The sequence below is a fragment of the Ptychodera flava genome, chromosome 16 (genome assembly GCF_041260155.1).
Source record: "Ptychodera flava strain L36383 chromosome 16, AS_Pfla_20210202, whole genome shotgun sequence".
NCBI classification, from domain to species: Eukaryota; Metazoa; Hemichordata; class Enteropneusta; family Ptychoderidae; genus Ptychodera; species Ptychodera flava.
In genome coordinates this window covers 10,686,328-10,706,286 of record NC_091943.1, presented here as the reverse complement: position 1 = coordinate 10,706,286, position 19,959 = coordinate 10,686,328, and the positions used below count along the sequence as shown (strand labels likewise).

Below are 19,959 nucleotides of genomic sequence, written 5' to 3'. Positions count from 1 at the left end.
GTTTCATTGCATCAGCTACTTGTACAACGTAGAGCCTGACCTAAATTAACTGATTTGAGAGTAACAAAAATTCACGCGAACTCTACGTCGCTCCCTATTCGATGGACTTCGAATTCCCCTGGAAAGACTTGAATTGCTCGTCAAAGGATTGGCATTTATGATTGTTTCAGAAATGTTGTTGAATTCTCGTTTTTGAGAGGTATAGAGTCAAAGATATCTTGACCTTGATCTCCGACTTTGTGGTTTTCACTTAGGAATGAAGATCGATCAGGGCGAACGTAAATACGGAATCCCTTATAACCTTCCATTGACTTGCTGCAAATCAGCACTCAAAGTAAAACAGTGAGTATTGTTTTTAAATTTCTATCACAATGATTTTAAAAAAAGCTCTTTTTGTACACAGAGATATGGTTAGGAGAAATTATGATAGGACCGAGAGTGAATTCATCGCCTTCTAACTTAAGGGTAATGCCACATTGGGAATTTCCGATTTGTCAGCACTTACGCGTGTGGCATAGTCTAGACTCATTTGTTATTTGCGTTTGTTTATATGCTGCACAAAGTGACGTACTTGATATAATAGAATACAAGGCCTGTGCTCGTTAAAGGTTATCTGAGGTCAATATCTGGTTTAACATAATCCACCGGTGAATACAAGGCTTGTGCTCATTAAAGGTTATCTTAGGTCAATATCTGGTTTAACATAATCCACTGGTGCACTTGCGAGGAATACATTTAATTCCAGTGCTGCTTTTTGCCTCCGTGAAACACTTATTGTTGACGTAATTGAAGGTTCGTGAAGGTTCATTCAAAGAAAATAAATGGTTTGGATATTAAAATGAAATTTGAACCTAACCGGAAACTCCTGGAGCATGCGCAGAATGTATGTGCATGAACAGTCATGAGGCAATTTCTGCTCTGGCCCTTTGTGGATAAGATAGTATGTTAGGAAAGAAATTTGAACTTCGAAACATGAAAGATGTTAGTGTTTTCATCACAATTTAAAGAATTAGCTGAAGGAAATCGATTAGCATGTCATTATAAAATGTGATGCAGTCAAAATCCTTCCAACAATTCGCACGTAATTTGAGGAATTTTCGAAGTCGGTAATAAAATGTACGACTCCTGATGACAAAAAGAGGTTGGTATATGTTTTCACAAAGTATGATTTTAGTCGGACTGATGAGTCAAGGTGTGGTAAATTGAAATGTGAAAAAGTTTGATACAAAGAATGACAGTGCAAAATGTAAGTGAATTAGTTTAGGACACATGCCACAGCAGGACACCTATTCCACTTCGCCCAAACGATTGACTAAATGATCGTGAAGTCATGTCGATGACTCGACTCACATTTAAAGGGTCAATATGTGCGTCACTTTGCTGCTAAAAATAAACCGACAACTCCGATAAATAAACCGAAATCCAATTCGTATCCCCACGTCGCAGCTTGTACCATCGGAAGAGTTTTTTTAAGTTTAATGACAGTACCATAATTACATTCCGTCAGTAGTCAGGTATCTTTTACCACAGCTGGCTAGAATAAAATATCTGCGCAATCCCTACGACAGACTGCTTGTTAAAGACTAAGGGAAGACAAATCTGTGTTGACAACGTTATTGTAGAATTTTTTTCGAACGAAGTAGGGAAAGGTAAATGCTGTAACCTTCTGTTCAGCAATTTACGAGCTATTAGTATATTTGTAGGTTTGGTAAAAATGAACATAACTTTAGAGGAGAAAATATATTATATACTATCAGTCTCCTCAAACTCAAAATTTATTTTACTTGTACAGAGAGAGAGAGAGAGAGAGAGAGAGAGAGAGAGAGAGAGAGGAGAGAGAGAGAATATGTTGGAACATTATGTAGTGTTGCAAGAGACTTACCAGGCATACAACGTGTAGTTTATTAACAAAAAGCACATTTTCTAATATGTTCTACCAATTCAAGTTAGAATTGCATGGACAAAGTGTTTCGGAAGGAAATTTCACCTTCGAAAGACGACTCTCATTTGACGGAGTGAGTGGAGCATGCCTTACAAAGGTTTCTTTGATAAAATGCGATATGCGACGAAATAAACTGACCTACTACAGTGAAATGCCATATACTTGGGACGGGGGTAGTGTTACCGTATTGTTCTGCGGCGGACACTGTACATATGTTAGAAATGAGTGATTTCTTATACTCTCAAGGACCTTCGTAGCGATTAATCACGCCTGTTAGGGCCGATTGTGGCCTCTTTTATCATTTATATTACGCATACAGTTACATAAATTGTTTGTATAACTTTAATGCACTTGAAAATTCTCAGGCGGAGTGTATTGAAAGTTATGTTCCCATATAATATCAAGAAAATCTGCTTTGTTTGTTCTGGAAGTGTGATGTAATGGTGACGTCAAAGACATATCATTGTCAATCACTGTGTTCGGAAACTTTCATTTAATACGAAATTATAGCTGAATGTTAACATAACAATCAACCTTATCTAGTGGCTATTTAAATAATAACACATGAGAGCGAGGGCAAGATCACGATTTATTGCCTGCCCAAGGGATGGTGGTCATGATCGAAATACTGATGATGCCCGAGCCGTAGGCGAGGGCATCATCAGTATTTCGATCATGACCACCAGCCCGAGGGCAGGCAAAAAATCGTGATCTTGCCCAAGCTCTCATGTGTTATTATTTTTATTACACCGAACAAGCAAACATGCAAAGAAACAAAAACACAAAGACTTCTTCGAGTACAGTTCGCCTTCTGAGTCCGAACCTCAGCGTAAATGTTGTCAGTGCCGAGTCTAGGGTTGCCGCTAAAGTTTGCCGATCTCCTCGGTGGCGTATCCAAATTTGTTGCTTGTATAGTCGCTGAACACAGAAATGCATTCCTTGTTGCCATTTTCGTTCGTTTGCTGTTTACCTGCATCAAAATATCGTCTAACTGTGCCGGTGACAGCTCTGCATGACGTTTCGCAGCCATAAGTTGCCAACTGCAAAGTACAACAAGCGAACGACAATTTGTTTTGCGCAGAAAGGATGCGCAGTAAGTAAAATGACGTCATCCATGGAATATCAAATGCAGAGGGCATCATCAAGTTCGCAGAGGGCATCATCACATTCGCAGAGGGCATCATCACGTTCTTTTACATGTCACGTGAGTCGTGTTTAACCAATGGCAGTGCACGTTGAATGAGTGAGGTGTAATAAAAGATATTATTACACCTCACTCATTCAGCGTGCACTGCCATTGGTTAAACACGACTCACGTGACATGTAAAAGAACGTAATGATGCCCTCTGCGAATGTGATGATGCCCTCTGCGAACTTGATGATGCTCTCTGCATTTGATATCACATGGATGACGTCATTTTACTTACCCTGCGCATCCTTTCTGCAAATTGTCAAACAAAAACAAATTGTCGTTCGCTTGTTGTACTTTGCAGTCGGCAACTTATGGCTGTGAAACGTCATGCAGAGCTGTCACCGGCACAGTTAGACGATATTTTGATGCAAGTAAAGAGCAAACGAACGAAAATGGCAACAATGAATGCATTTTCTGTGTTCAGCGACAATGCAAGCAACAAATTTGGGTACGCCACCGAGGAGATCGGCAAACTTTCAGCGGCAACCCTAGACTCGGCACTGACAACATTTTACGCTGAGGTCCGGACTCAAAAGGCGAACTGTACTCGAAGAAGTCTTTGTGTTTTTGTTTCTTTGCATGTTTGCTTGTTCGCTGTAATAAAAATAATAACACATGAGAGCTAGGGCAATATCACGATTTTTTGCCTGCCCTCGGGCTGGTGGTCATGATCGAAATACTGATGATCATTAACACCATCCCTTGGGCAGGCAATAAATCGTGATATTGCCCTCGCTCTCATGTGTTATTATTTAAATGACACTGTTCCAGGGCGGACCACGGTATGCGACGAAATAAACTGACCTACTACAGTGAAATGCCATATGCTTGGGACGGGGGTAGTGTTAATACCGTATTGTTCTGCGGCGGACACTGTACATATGTTAGAAATGAGTGATTTCTTATACTTTCAAGGACCTTCGTAGCGATTAATCACGCCTGTTAGGGCCGATTGTGGCCTCTTTTATCATTTATATTACGCATACAGTTACATAAATTGTTTGTATAACTTTGATGCACTTGAAAGTTCTCAAGCGGAGTGTATTGAAAGTTATGTTCCCATATAATTTCAAGAAAATCTGCTTTGTTTGTTCTGGAAGTGTGATGTAATGGTGACGTCAAAGACATATCATTGTCAATCACTGTGTTCGGAAACTTTCATTCAATACGAAACAATAGCTGAATGTTAACAAAACCATCAACCTTATCTAGTGGCTATACGATAATGGCACTGTTCCAGGGCGGACCCGTATATGAAATAAGTGTAGATCTTCTGCACATCATACACTTCTCTTTTCCTTTCACACAAAACGAAATAAGAGAAATCTTAATCATTAGGTTGTCATTTTAATGTTTTGATAATTGTTTACCTCATCAACAGGATAATATACATACAGCTATATATCCCCCTATAGGTTGCTCAGAAACAAATGACGTCGCAGTGTCAAGGTTCTTATTAACTCCAGGTCTAGGCTACGTTCGCGTTCTTTTGTATTTTCAGTTCAAAGGAAAGAATCAACATCTATATTATTCATATAAAGCAATGAAACCGCACAAAAAGAGTGAAAGGTATTCACATATTCACATATCTTCCATGCATTTATCTCTTTGCCTTTTTCGTACTTCATGCAGCCTCTCAATGGAACGCTCAAAATCAGACCTGTGTCCATGGATGGGTGCAAAGTTTGACCTGCGAACTCTAAATGATCATATCTTCAAAACTGTGTCTCGAATTTCTTTGATTCCTTAAGTATTGTTCATGGCTTTGGTTTACAGCGTCACCTGTCTTCGATCAATTTATTAGACACGTCGATGTGAATGACTTTTTCGCCCGAAACTTCCAAAAGGAAATACGTTTTGCTGTGCAACTCTTCAGCAGTCCGAGTTGGTCGAGAGAGCGTTGGTGAACTATTGCAATACCATTCGGAGAGCTATTGCAATGGAACGAAGATATATCAAAGTTTTGGTCATTATCTTAGGTAAGAAGGGTACATAAATTGTGAAGAAGTCTTGGACTTTTGTGAAACCAAAGAATTTATGCATGTCACGTGATATAATTAACTTCGACTGAACTTCATTTAGGTATTCGGTGATATGATACAGCAGATTTTTGTGTAGTACCATTACTGTCGTCATGGTTAGTCATACAAGTTAAAATTCTGCACTCGTTGGGTGCAACCTAAAATACCAGAACTTTAAACAGCAACATGGGAGAAATCTGTATCATAGAATGATATTTAGGAGAGTGAAAAAAAATGAACTTTACAACAGCAGAATTGAAGATAGTGGTTTTGGTATTTATTTGACGACACACTTTATAAGGGGATTTATTCCATTCTTATCATGCGAGGTACTGTTTATGAACAATAGTATTTTACCCAATATCACTGTACAGGCAGGTCTTGGCGTTAGTTTGATCTTAGTTATTCGACCTTGAGTGATAGGCAGACGATAAGTCATGCAGCCAGTCATGGGAAATCAACAAATACTGTGCATTACACATTGTCTATTTGAACAGAGCTTTAAACAGGCGCTTTGGACAAACTTCAATTTCCAAGACGTAAATGTTAGAATATCAGACTTTAAGTAAACTATAAAATGTTGTCGAAGGCTCAGCCTGAAGTGATAAGTGACACGCAATGTCAAATGTGAAGTACAACGACTACTGGGGAGCGTTTCCGATGCAGAAAAACTAAAAATAACGTATTTTTGAAGTTATTGTTTTATATCCATGCCAAAGGAATGAGTTCATTGTATTTCCTTAGAACATTAGGTACTAGGTAGAGGGTTCATTGCTCAAGACATTTTATGGATTACTTTGCAGCAAATTTTATTCAAGGAACCATCGATTCTGAAGAACTCGGGCAAATCACACAAAGACTTGTCATCCCCGTCCAAGAACATGAAGAAGTCGTACTCCGAGTGGAGGTTCAATCTTCGTTCCCGTTTACAGACGAACATTACATTTATACCAGGGTATATACAGGGACAAATGAAGACACTTTCAGCATGCGCGCGCGGCCCACTGCATGAAAACGCAATAATACAGATAACTTCACATTAATGAGTTGCCTGTATTATAGAATAATACACGTGAATTCACATGAATCGACGTGAATACAGGCTTGCTGAATACAAGCTATGGATTCTTGACTGTATTCATCTGTATATGCACTCTTCAGCTAAAATACAGACAATAATCCATGCTAATACAGTAAGTATTATCGTGTTTTAATGCAATGATGCTTACGAACCTAAAGATATCCCTGAACACAAACGAAGTAGCAAATGAAAGATTGGGTGGATACACCATGACATATATGCAGGGAGTCTACGAACATACCATAACAGTTATAATTAACGAGGTATCGAAGAAACGCGACGAAGGCGACTGGAATATTCACACCATAATATTCCAGAAAAACAATGAGAGGTTTTAACAGAAAACGAGTACAAATTTGCATTGGCCGTTCAAAGGAAAGGTATGTTAATTATATTTTATCTTCAATAGTTTCATCCTTTCTTTACAATTAATTGACATTGCTTCAATCAAAGTTTTATGGGACTTTTTGCAGCATTAATATTGTCTATGTGACGACTTTGAGCTGCAGGAAAATGTCATTGCTCTATTCTCGAATGGGCCAGGGTCTAAATTATACGAAACCTCGTCGATTAATTAAATTGTTCAGCTGACATTCAAAGGTAGATTGCTAAGGAAAATTTTTCAGACATCAAAAGTTTCACAATTTTTTCTGGTGTGCTGCTCGCGTTAACTCATTTTGAAGCCATTTGTATTTTTAAAAAAATCCCCATTCAGTTGTTCGAAGGTGGTTTATTTCACACGAAGGTTAGATGGTCATCGACACCATGAAATTGTGTTTAAACTAAAGCTTTAGGAGTTAAATTTTACAATTCTGTACATTAATCATACCCTCTGTTTGCAGCTTGTAATAGAGCTTGTTTAACAATCTATCGATTTCATATTTATGTTTTCTCCTCGTTTAGATTCTGAGACAAAATGTAAAGGAAGGGGTAGGAAGAGATGTAAAGGAAGCGAAAAATCAAAACAGAAGGAAAAGATTACTAAGGAGAATGAAAGTGGGAAATTAATAACAGACAAAGAAGTCCAGATTTCATGGCGCAGGCAGTAGGAGCCGACTCGACAGAATTATCATACTGCGAAAAGGGTAGTATTGGGCCATCTCTCGAACGCTACCACGACGGCAATGGTAATGGTATTGCTGGTTAAACCTGGGACTGAAAATGCTAGTCCTAGGTTAAACAAAGTACCATAGGACAATAACACATACTTTTTCTTGAATCAGAGTATCCGTATTTACCGTACATGATGCTCCGCGATAGTCCATCATCTTGACAACATCCCGTCAAAATTGGCCTGTGACAGACAAGGATCGATTTTTTCCATCTAGTGCAAGTTGGGAGGTGCAAAGTTCTATGCAAATGAGAACAAGTGTAGCGAAGTGTAGCGACGCTAAATTAACACTATACTTGAAAACTTAATGTGTTAGGAGTGTTGGTTTATATTTTATAAAGCATTCTGTAAAATTTGTACACTCAGTTTCTTTGACGTATTGTCAAAATAAAGCCAAGAATGGCGTACTTGATTGTTTGTCATGGAAGGATATGCCTGTTTAAAGCGGACCTATTGTCACAAACGCTCGGTGACCGCCGTGACCCGAAGGCTGTACGAGGAATTTCCAGGCGGAACTCGCCGAATTCACTTCATTACGCGGCCTCGCGTATGAGTTGCGTTCTGTTACATCGTACTGCAAGTCTCACCATAGTAGGGTAGCAGCTGATGATCACGTATTTTCCTCGACTGGCGAAGTCCTTTCTTCCACGTAAGTAACAGTATGCTGCCGCTTAATGTAGCTCTGTGTGGCATACATGTAGCTGTAGTCTGGCAGAGACCCTGCGATTCGCGTTCTTCCCTGTTGGAACACGTGCGCGCCCTTCAGAGACGCGACGCGAATCCCAGGGTCTGGACGTTCTTGCAAGCGACCGGTCGGATTTCTGCCTGATCCGGGTACTTTATAGAACAACACACATCCGTTAATCAAAACAAAAATGACAGGTAGCATAGCAAAATAAAATGAAAAGTGAAAAATAAAAACATACCGCGTGGTCTACCGGCTACTATATATTCTCTCCGCCCAGTTAGATAGGTTTTTCTTTTGACGTCACTACCCTTATGAATATTCATATACTTGCAAGAACCGACAGTCGCTGTGTCTGGCAGCGCGTGCTCACAGCTGCACAGCCTTCGAAGGCAAAACCTCGAGCTACTGTACTGCAGCTATGAGTGGCACTGCTGTGGCAGTGTGTGTAAAATTGCACAGTGACTCGAGGTTTTGCCGTCCGACCCAAATACCCAGGCAAAACCTCAAGCGCGAGCTGCTGTACTGCAGCTGGTCAGCCTAGTACAACATGCCACGCACAGTTGCTGTATTGATATTGCAGTGAGATCGCACTGGTTTCGGTGTTTTGTCAATCATCATGTGTTGTTATAACATACAGCCATACGAAACGTAAAAACGTATACTATATTGTCAGTAGACGCCTGCAGGGAAGACCACTTTATTGTTGAACCGCCGAGAAACGAAAGTTCTGCACGCAGAGGTTAAGGCGTAGTGGTCGTCGCGCTGCGCTAGCTCCTGAGGGGGTCCCCCCTTGTTGACAACAAATCCGAGAATGCCGCATGAGGTTACGGGTCGATTATTATGTTTGCAATATTGCCGCTGATATCGGCTGATTTGTCACAAGCATATCAACTAACCAAATATAACACGCAATAAATTTAAAAGGTCAATTAATCTAAATTAAATATCTGCTGAATATTGAACAGTCATTACACGCTGGATTGAGATCACATTTGATCATGATTTTCCTGAATCAGTTGAATGGGGCTTGCTCGAGCCATGGAGCTAAACTCTTACCCGTACGCGTGTATATGCCAAAAGACTATCAATGACCGGGCTCTGGTCTACGACATCGCAGGAGTACAATTGACAAAAACGCACGCTACAGAAATCTACAGCTCGCAGAGCAATGCTGTTGCAGCAAGAAGCATCTGTTCCGTGGTCTGCCTGAACGTCGGTATCAAGAGAACCGGGTATGGCGCGCTACACTCGGCTGTGGAGAATCCAACTCCACTACGAAGTTTACCCCGTTGGGGGTGCAAACGAGAATTTCGAGTACAGGTATCAAGTCAAGCGAAGGACCTTTCATAGGTCTTCTTGTTGTGTGGGGGTTATCTCATTTGAAAGAGGATTCAAACCTACCCGGCAATCAGGAGGTACAACAACGAAGTTTGCGTAGCACCGGTAGGCCCACACTAGCCGTTGGATCTCTGTCATGACCATGCACATATGCAGGATCTCTCGATACGTCCCTATGTGTAGCCGTGCAATTTTCCTGCCAAATGCCGCGAAAACCCGCTCGTTTTGTCTATTGTGTCCTGTCATTTGACTATTTCTTGCCACGTATTACTAGAAGAAGTAAGAAATGGTGATCAACGGTGGGTCGTGGGCCAAGTCGTCGCGGGGCCGGTACCTTGTGCCGCTGGTTATGGGACCGGATGCTCTTATATCCGTGTACGTCAACGCGGTGACCTTCTCCATTATCGAAGCAACATCATCTTCTGCGTCCTGCTCTGGCTTGCCGATCATGGTCTTGAGTGTAATTTTTGTATTAGTCACTGTGCTTGTTGCTGGTCTACATATACATATACAATGTTGATCATTTTAGTGATGTATTTTTAATGTGCTGTACATAGCATTGTGTACAACCAGCGTGACCGCGTGCGATCAAACCCATTTGTTCACTGTGACTGCGTGCAGTAAACTCAGCGACATAATGTGCAGAGTGTCTCAATGTTCGTAGCCTTACATGAGTTTATAGATAGATATACACCTTTGAAGTTCGTTTCCGATCTCAATATTTTACTATTGCATGATGTTCAGTCTTACAAAGGCGTTAACAAAGTGAGGGACCGCTCCCATCTCTCTCCGATTGAAGTTGAGAAGACTTATGTTTACAAATATTTATGTTTATCAACAAAAAATCGCGCACGCGCAGCGCGACGACCACTGCACTTTAATCACAGCATGGCTATAGCTCTGCGTGGCAGGGCGCTGTATGCGTTGCCGGCCTTTTACGGCTGTATAACGCCGGTAACACACCCCAGGGCTCGAAATTCACTTTGTTCTCTAGTAGTCCCATTGGGCTACCATTTTCTGAAGATGGTAGCCAAGGTCTGGTAGCCCATGCATGAATGAAGATTTTTTTGTGAAGGATATTTTTATTTATATCTAGACAATGAAAGATTTATTTTTCATGATTCTATTCAGGAAGTGAATTTTCTAGTCATTTGACATCAATACCCGCAGATCATCATAGCCTTAGGAGAACGGTGACGCCTCAAAGTTTGACGACCTATTCACACATGCACAGAGCTTGTATGCAATTTTTGATGTTCGCCGTGACACTTCACTCAGCACATGTAAACATAACGTGGCTAAATATAAGTTGGCTATGAATTTCAGGATGACAGCTTGGTACAGTCACGTTCCTAACACTTTCGTGGCAATATTTCTCCACCAAATAGTACACTATCATGAGTTGATCTCGTACACTTCGGAAAGTGTAATTTAATGTGGATGGCCCAACAGCTTTTTCTTTGCAGTTTGAATTAATATTGTGTTTAATTGTGATTGATACATTGTGATTAAATAACTATGAAAATGAGTTTTCATTGTCCATCATTTCCCGAGCCTGTCATTCAAGTACATCAGTTCAGATAATGATATTTTATTGAAAGTTTGTCGCAACAAATTCAACTGCACTTTCCCCTTTCAATTTGCATAACAAAGTCGTAGTCTGTTCGTTCTGTGTCCAGCTGCCTTGACTGTATGAGCGTCGGTCATCTCACAGAGATCAATATCATGTAATTTCGTGTCAGCTAGGCTTTGGTAGTCGTGTGGGCTACCATTTCATGGCTTTTGGTAGCCCCTGGGAAAAGTTGGTTAGTCTGTGGACGCGGGACTACCGCTAATTTCGAGCCCTGACCCCTGACACGCAGAGCCAGACTATATCTCATTCTACCGGTACATCAGAGGTAACATGATGATTCACCGTAGTTCATTTTTCGTAATTGTGTCGTGGGTTTTTTCATATATGGGAGCACACACTTGCGATTCAAGTACTGCACTGGCGTGGCATCAAGCTTGTTCTCATGTGACGCACCTGTACGGACAGTGCACTGACGAAACACTTTTCAAGTAAAATGGTGTACACATGTATGGTTTATTATTAGTCCCCACGGACACCGTCCGGGGGGACTTATAGGTTTGGTCATGTCCGTGCGTGTGTGCATGTGTGCGTGCGTCCGTCTGTGCGTGCGTCCGTCCGTTCATGCAGATATCTCAGAGATGCCTGAAGCGATTTCATTCAAACTTGGTACAAGGATTACTTCATATGTCATACAGATGCACGTTGATTTGTTTGCGGTACGATCCGATATGGCTGCCAGGCGGCCATTTTATTACGATTTTTTCATGTACAGAGCCATAATTCAGGCATGTCTGCACCAATTTTATTCAAAGTTGGTACAAGGACATTTACCAATGTCATAGATATGCATGTCAATTCTTTTTGTGATACGATCCAATATGGCCGCCGTGCGGCCATTTTGTTACGATTTTTTCATGTACAGAGCCATAACTCAGGCATATATCAACCGATTTTATTCAAAATTGGTACAAGGACATTGACCTATGTCATACATATGCACGTCAATTTGTTGTGTGATACAATCCAATATGGCCGCCAGGCGGCCATTTTATTACGATTTTTTCATGTACAGAGCCATTACTCAGGCTTGTTTCTACAGATTTTATTCAAAGTTGGTACAAGGACATTGACCAATGTCATAGCTATGCACATCAATTTGTTTTGTGATACGATCCAATATGGCTGCCGTGCGGCCATTTTGTTACGATTTTTTCATGTACAGAGCCATAACTCAGGCATATCTAAACCAATTTTATTCAAACTTGGTACAAGGACATCGATCTATGTCATACATATGCACAATGACTTGTTTTGTGATACGATCCAATATGGCCGCCGTGTGGCCATTTTATTACGTTTTTTCATGTCCAGAACCATAACTCAGACATGTATCAAGCAAATTTATTCAAAGTTGGTACAAGGAGATTGACCAATGTCATACATATGCATGTTAATTTGTTTTGTGATACGATCCAATATGGCTGCTGTGCGGCCATTTTGTTATGATTTTTCATATACAAAGCCATAACTCAGGCATATTTCAACCGATTTTAATCAAAGTTGGTACAAGGACATTGACCTATGTCATACATATGCACATTGATTTGTTTTGTGATTCGAGCCAATATGGCCACCATGTGGCCATTTTATTACGATTTTTTCATGTCCTGAACTACAACTCAGACATGTATCAAGCGAATTTATTCAAAAGTATTTTTATCACAGACCTAATGAAGAGGACTCTATCCTTTCTGAGGACCTGTAATCAAAGCACCCATTAACAAGTGGGGACTGTGTCATCAACGATGACTTGTTTTTCAAAGGATGGAGTACGTAGTTTTTTCACAGCAATTGTGTGTGTGTTTACAGTTTTCTTATTACGCTGGAGTATGTGTTTAACTCAGGTGTATGCACGTTTTTTATTTAACTTTTCAAATCATTGCGTAACTTTCATTGGATCACAGATTTGACACTCATTTTCCAGGGCTCGAAATTATGAGCATTAGTCCCACGTCCACAGACTACCATCTTTTCCCTGGGGCTACCAAAATCCATGAAATGGTAGCGTAGCCCACACGGACCTACAAAGACCGGGACATAAATTCAGTCAGTGCTTGGCATGCAATGTCAAATATCTGAACTGAAGAAATTGAATGACAGGCGCTGCACAGTACTGTAGATTTCCCAGAATTCATTATGCTTTGTATCCTCGAAGATACCTGAGTGAAGTCTACCATATCTCCCATGCGTAGACAAATTCACAGACTATTTATCAAAATTTTGAAAACATACTTTCATGCACACCATTCTTCTAAATTCTCATTTTAAATAATTTGGAAAATTATGCATAAATGAGAGAGGAGATAGCATTTCAGATTGTGTCCTCAGCCATACAGAATAATGTGATGGAAAGTAGGGAGACTAGTTGCACCTGTTTTATGAAACAAAAGGATATTATATTTTTGCAAAGAAGCGGCAAAAGAAATTTGCATGCTAAGTTTTCTCAGAGAATGACCCCTTCAGTTCGTCATAACTTGCTGCCCAAAAAGCATGGCATTTGTAGTACCTAAAGAATATGACTTTTCTGGTTGTTTAGCGGTTATTTTGAAACTTTCACTGATATATCTAAACGTACTTTCACTAGATATTATTTAAAAATTATTCTGATGCTGCACATTAGTGTTTACATGCAGAAATGAAAAAGGTTTTAGAAAAGTAACCTTCAAGGATACAAATCATAGAGAATTGTGGGTAATTTATTGTACTGTGCGCTGGAAGTGATGGTCAATGAAAACGCATTTTCATTGGGCAATATGCCTCCTCCCTACAGAAAGTGCATGGTCTATTTTTAGCACTGCTACAGTATGTGTTGTCTCGACGTGCTGAGAAGGTTGTGGTCGTTGTCATGACGACTATCAAAATTTCATACAACTCTGAGGATGATAAAAAGTTGCCCATAGACACGGTCCGTGCAATAGATCACCAAACTTTTTTAATCACTAGCTGTTGTCCATTAGGCTAAAAAGATCGTTTCTGGTCACCGCGAGCCTCATTTCAGAACCAGCGCGTCATGGTATTTTTATTGGGTTACATACTGATCAGTATTGTAACAGCTATCCTTGATATCCCTGTTTGCATGTCCAAATATGCTAAACAGAAAATGAAGTTTTATGCAGCCAGTAATAAAAGATAATAACTGTTGCATCAATAGTGCCAAACCAGCATTGTTAAGAAAAAAAGGGGAAAGAGAAAACCGCGTCGCCGCATCACGTTGCTGAATGTAAAGGACCAGGATCATTTGGGGGTTTTTTTACGGGGGGGGGGGGATTATTTTTTATAATTTTTATTTGCTTTCAAAAAATGGAAAAAAAAACAACATTAGAGAAAAGAAAACCCAACATAAAACAAAAAACTGTACAGTGCTTTGGTTTTACATCTCAAAAAAACTTCTATTTGCAAAATAGACTTAGTTTTGACCATTTTAAATCTGTGTCATCCTTATCAAAAATTTTAATTTACATTTATGTCTTTCTACTTTTAATCTTTCTTGTACCAATATTGTAAAGTGTTGAATCTTTGGTATTCTATGCCATCTTCTGCAATCATATATGTATTTCTTATATAGAATTACTAAAAAGTTGACAGTGAATGTATCATCTTTCGTTATATTCCCAAGATAACATTCTCTGGAATCAATGTTATTTAAAAATTACAATTTTTCAGCAAAAGCGATTCTACATCACTCCAAAATTGAAGAATATATTTGCACTCAAAGAAAAGATGGACTATGTCTTCAGCCCATTCATTACAGAAAGTACATTTGTCATTCGTGATTACATTTCTTAATTTTGAAACTTTATTGGTACAATGTAGCTATTGGTAGCTATTGTACATGTAAGAATCTTGTACTGAAAGTTTTGCAGGGCAGTAGACATAGAGCGGAATCGAATAGCCAGTTTGGCTTTGGAGCCGAGCAGTGCTGTGGTAGGATCTGGAGGCTGTGTTCACAAACATCAGGGAAGATTACAAGCTGCTATTGTAATTTTGAAATTTACTGATGCTACACAGGACTGGATCTTCTCATGATTCACTATGATAATTGTACCGCTGTGATTCCCCCGGGAAGGCAAAAATATCGCCCATGTTTAGACAGATTCACAGACTGTTTTAAAAATTGTGAAAACATGTTTATACACACCATTTCTCTCTATCCCCATTTTTAAATTTGTTGGAAAATTATGCTTGATTAAGACAGAGATTATGTGATGCATATTTATTACCTGACGTCATATGAATTATTTAAAGCTACTGAAACACTGCAAGGTTTACAAGTCTATGGGGAAAGGCATTCACCCCACTATCTGAGCACCAGCCCATCACCTAGCCTGGCAGTCTGCAGAAGTTCATTCCTTCAATTTATTAATTTTTGATATTTATATGCCTACAGACTTGGAGCAAGTCTACAGAGTGCAAAAATGTAGTCAGTTTTGTATTGGAAAAAAAATTGTTCCTCGTTCTATTGGCACCCTTGTATACATGTAGTGCATTTGAGGAAATTCCAAAATTTGATTTCTTGTACATAAATGCCCTCGTCACACTTACTTTAACCATATTAATTAATGATTAATGTGATTAATATTTAGAAATAATAGTTGATGCCCTGACCATTATTATTCATTTAATTATTAATTTAATTAACAAGGCTTGGCGAGCATGCTTATTTTGACTTTCAGTCTTGCCTAAGCCTATAGATAAATGTTAATGGTCGGGGCAGAGTCTGTTATTTCCATATATTATCAACAAACCCTAGAAAATCATCAAGATTCACAAAAATTTCCCATGTGAAAATAAAGCAAACCCAGCAATGGTATACCACGAGATTTTGACCAGTTCACGACATATATATGCACGAGCGATAGCGAGTGCATATATGGAGTGAACTGATCAAAATCTCGTGGTATACCGTCGCTGGGTGTGATTTATTGCTATTATATCATAACAGTATATAGAAATTCTGGCGTGGAACGTCAAAAACGGATTTTTGCTCAAGCTGAGAGCTCGAGCGTGTGCCAGCCGTGGTATATCGCCAATATACCACGGTTCTTTTAGCGTCTCGACCAATCAGATCGCTGTATTTACACCATCAATATACTGGTATGATATAATATATATTATTGCTTAAATATATGGGTTTATGTGCCCGAGAACAGGTGACAATATGCCTGACGTCAGGAGGGCAAATTGTCTTCTGCTGCGAGGGCACATAAACCCATGTATTCAGGCAACAATATTTTTATTACATGCCTCTTCATGGTTATAAATGCTATATGACATTTACAATGTAGTTATATGCAGGACATTTTCAAACAATTTTACCATTATCGACCAGCATCAAACGGGTTTTAACGAAAGTAAAAAAATAGTGTGTGCATGTATATTTTACATCTATCGTTAAGCGTCTACTTAGACGTAGAAAACATTGAAGTGCTTCACTGGCCTGGGTAGCCATGGAAACCAGTCAGTACATCGTTCACCGACCCACTAATACCCAGATATTCCTTTTCAAATCAGTTCACTGATTTGCACTCACATCAAGGCATGTAATAGGCAATGCACAGTCATGCCCACCCTAAAAATTTGGCAAATCTGGAGATTTTTCTAAAAAGTGTTTAATTTGGCCAACAAGTGCTTCATTTTGTTTTTGTAATTGATTATGATCTTCTTACAATTGACAATTTACATTTTTGCTGAAAAGTTACAATGTTAGCATTATTATTCATTTTCACGGACATAAAAACAAACCATTGCTGTGTATTTGTGGTCAGTCACATGGTTCAGATCGACCAATTAAATGAGATGTATATACATTGTAGCATGGTAATACATAATGAATGAGTGAATTATTTGACCCATATATTCAGGATTATAAAGTTGAGTATCCATTGTACAGACTGTGAGGAATAGGACTATCTGCAATACTAATTGTATTCATTGACATTGCCTACAGCTTTAAGTATACCTCATGTACCCTGGTCGTAAAGCCTAAGAGGTACATGTATGTGAAACTCAGAAGGAACAAGAAGCAAAAGATGGATAACTGATCTTTGATAAAATCCTTCATCAGGTAAGATTTGTTTTAAATTTGTAATTATTTTTTATTTTTAATTTCCCGCACATGTCTTATTCATAATCAGTTAAGCTTTTCGCATGCTCTGTTTTATTTGGCGGATACTTTCCTGAACATCAATTGCTCTGTACATAACTTATATAATACATGTATGTAAATATTTCAGAATATGCGTCTGTAATGTGGTCTCCTTGGCAAAAAAAACCCAACAGGACAAAATTAACAAGTGCAAATGAAATTCATGAAGTTCCTTTGTTTCAAACATAGCATCCTTACAGCCGAAATAATTATGAAGAATTGTGCAAGCGTTTGAACCTTTAGCCTCTTTATCATTGGAAATTATTTATATTTTTACAGAAATATAAGAATAATATGTATAATTGTCCCCAGTCATGTTTCATATCATTTTGATGTTCCTCAGTGAACCACAGGTACTAGAACCCGCACTGTTTTTTAGACTCGCAGTATATAAAACTTAATGTATTTAGGTACGTGGCTCTTCAAAGACGTATGGCTACTCTAAATGAATTGTGCATTTCCAGCCCTGCCATTGACATCACTTTATCTTGTCAAAGTTTCAGATGCCTGGTCAGAATGTCATGCTTAAATATGTACATATTTTTAATGGTTTCATATAGTTTGTTGTGTTGTTTATTGTTTTACTTTACGCATTCATATTTTTATGTATATTTTATGGAGCCTGTTAATGTGACTTGTTCCCGTTGGTCTTCTCTTGAAATAAATATATAAATAAATATATTGCTACTTGCTTGAATACACGTCTTGACCTACATTATGTACCTGTTTCCTTTAAAAAGGTCCACAATTACCAGTTATTACAATGGGTTTTGGGCAAAGTTATAGTTTAATTAAAATTACATAAGTCATAAACAATCAAGTTGTCTTATCCTGAATATAAAAAGCCATGTTTTAGAATGAACTGATGTAAACTAATGTCAGCAATTTGCAGGAGATAATATTTACATTGCATGCTTCAAGTTAATGGTTTCTTTTCACCTAATCAGATTCAAGATCCCTTGCAGAGGCAGTGCATACTGGGCAATGACAACCAGGTGAAAAGCAACATGGTGACAATACCATCCTCCATTGCAAAGGAAATACACAGTGTGTAGCTATGCAAACAGCCAAAACTGAACGGAGATGGTGGTGTTGACATCAATGCAGAGCAAAAACCTGTGGAATTGAGGGAGTTTGTCATCAATATATTTACTTTCCTGAGACAATGGGTCCTTGTTGTGGCACAGGTTTGTACTTACACTGTTCAGTGTTTCCAATGGCCAAATTTTCCCCTAAGCCATTCTGGCTAATTGAGACCAAAATTGATTAGCCAGAACAATAGCCATCAAAATTACATGTAATTGCATTTATGATTTTGGCCAGCTGACAGTTGTATACTCAGGTGGGTCCTATCAGTTGCTACAATGGCAAGATGACATTAAACTAGTCCAATAATCATTTCCATTCAAGGTAATACATTACCAGGTCCATTTGTGATTTAAAAATTTAAGTAGGACCATCCTGAACGACTGATATTCGGTGGCAATGTAAATAAACAACTATTTTTATGGAACAAACTGCTTTCTTAATAACATTCACAACAAATTTTATTTCCTGTGTGCCAAACACTTATGTGACTTGCACTTTTGTAAATGTATGAAGATGTATCACAAGTATTGCATCATTTACAGGGTAACTTCAAGATGTTTCCTTTGAAAGATCCATAGCTTCTGCCTCAGTCATCAAGTGCTTTCAGTTCTCCAATCACAGAGTCTAATTTTTAAACCAACTGTTCACTTTGAGAAGGTGTACGCGTAATTACATTTTGTACACTAGGTGTAAACAGTCTCCTCTTTCTATTGGTAGTCCAAACAGTGAATGCTTTAGTTTCAAAATCAAACTGAGTGTATATGTTAAAATGTCCTGTCTGGCCACTTGATATGTCTTACAGAAAAAAAAGCTGACTCTTCTCTTATTCAAACACTAACCATGGAAATTCAACAAACTATTCCTGGCACACTTTCTTTTTCTGTTACTACTCCTACCCTGCAACTCTGAGGACAACCTGCGCAATTATCTTTTTTGCTTACTTGTATTCGAACACGACTTAGCATGTCACAGTGTGCTGCTTGTTGTTCAGCGTTGTAAACATTCAACTGGACAACATCCTGGGCATATCTTCATGCAAATTTATGACCTATGCCTATCCACAATACAGTGTTATACTCAGTACTTGTACACATCATGGCAGAAAGTGACCCCTGCCTATCCACAAATACATGTACACGGTATGGAAGATAACCTGGGCCTATCCTCAATCCAAATGCATTCACATGGTATGGAAGATGGCACAGATATATCCACAATACACATAATATATGCAATGGAAGATGACCTAGCTAAGCCAATCCTGAATACACATAAATGCACACAGTATGTACATGTAAGATGACTCAGGCCTATGTAGAATACAAAATGGGAGATGACCAAGGCATATCATCAATGCAAACAGTCTGTACCTGTATCGTATTCAGGATAGGCCTAGGTCATTTTCAATAAAATGTGTACCTGTATTGTATTCAGGTTAAACCTGGGTTATCTTTCATAGCAGGTACCTGTATGTGTATTCTGAATAGCCAAGGGTCACCTGCGATGCTGAGTGATTTTTTTGTGGATAGGCCTGGGTCATTGTATTTGCATAGGTTATAACATTTACATGAAGTTTGGCTCAGGACGTCATCCAATTGACAGTTTACCACACTGCACTCATTTATAGCTGCCTCTGAGGTTGCCACAGAAGTGTCCTAAGGTGCCTTTTTTGAAACACTGGTTTCATTCTGTTCACCACTCTTGCTGTCATTGGCTGCT

General features: G+C 39.0%; 1 long non-coding RNA gene across 1 annotated transcript; it reads left to right on the top strand.

The window, feature by feature from the left end:
- Nucleotides 1–7,918: 7,918 nt before the first annotated feature.
- LOC139114871 (uncharacterized) lies at nucleotides 7,919–19,605 on the top strand. The gene is made up of 3 exons (XR_011547985.1): nucleotides 7,919–7,996; nucleotides 16,954–17,070; nucleotides 18,099–19,605. It is a non-coding gene; the product is annotated as an uncharacterized lncRNA (long non-coding RNA).
- Nucleotides 19,606–19,959: the final 354 nt, after the last annotated feature.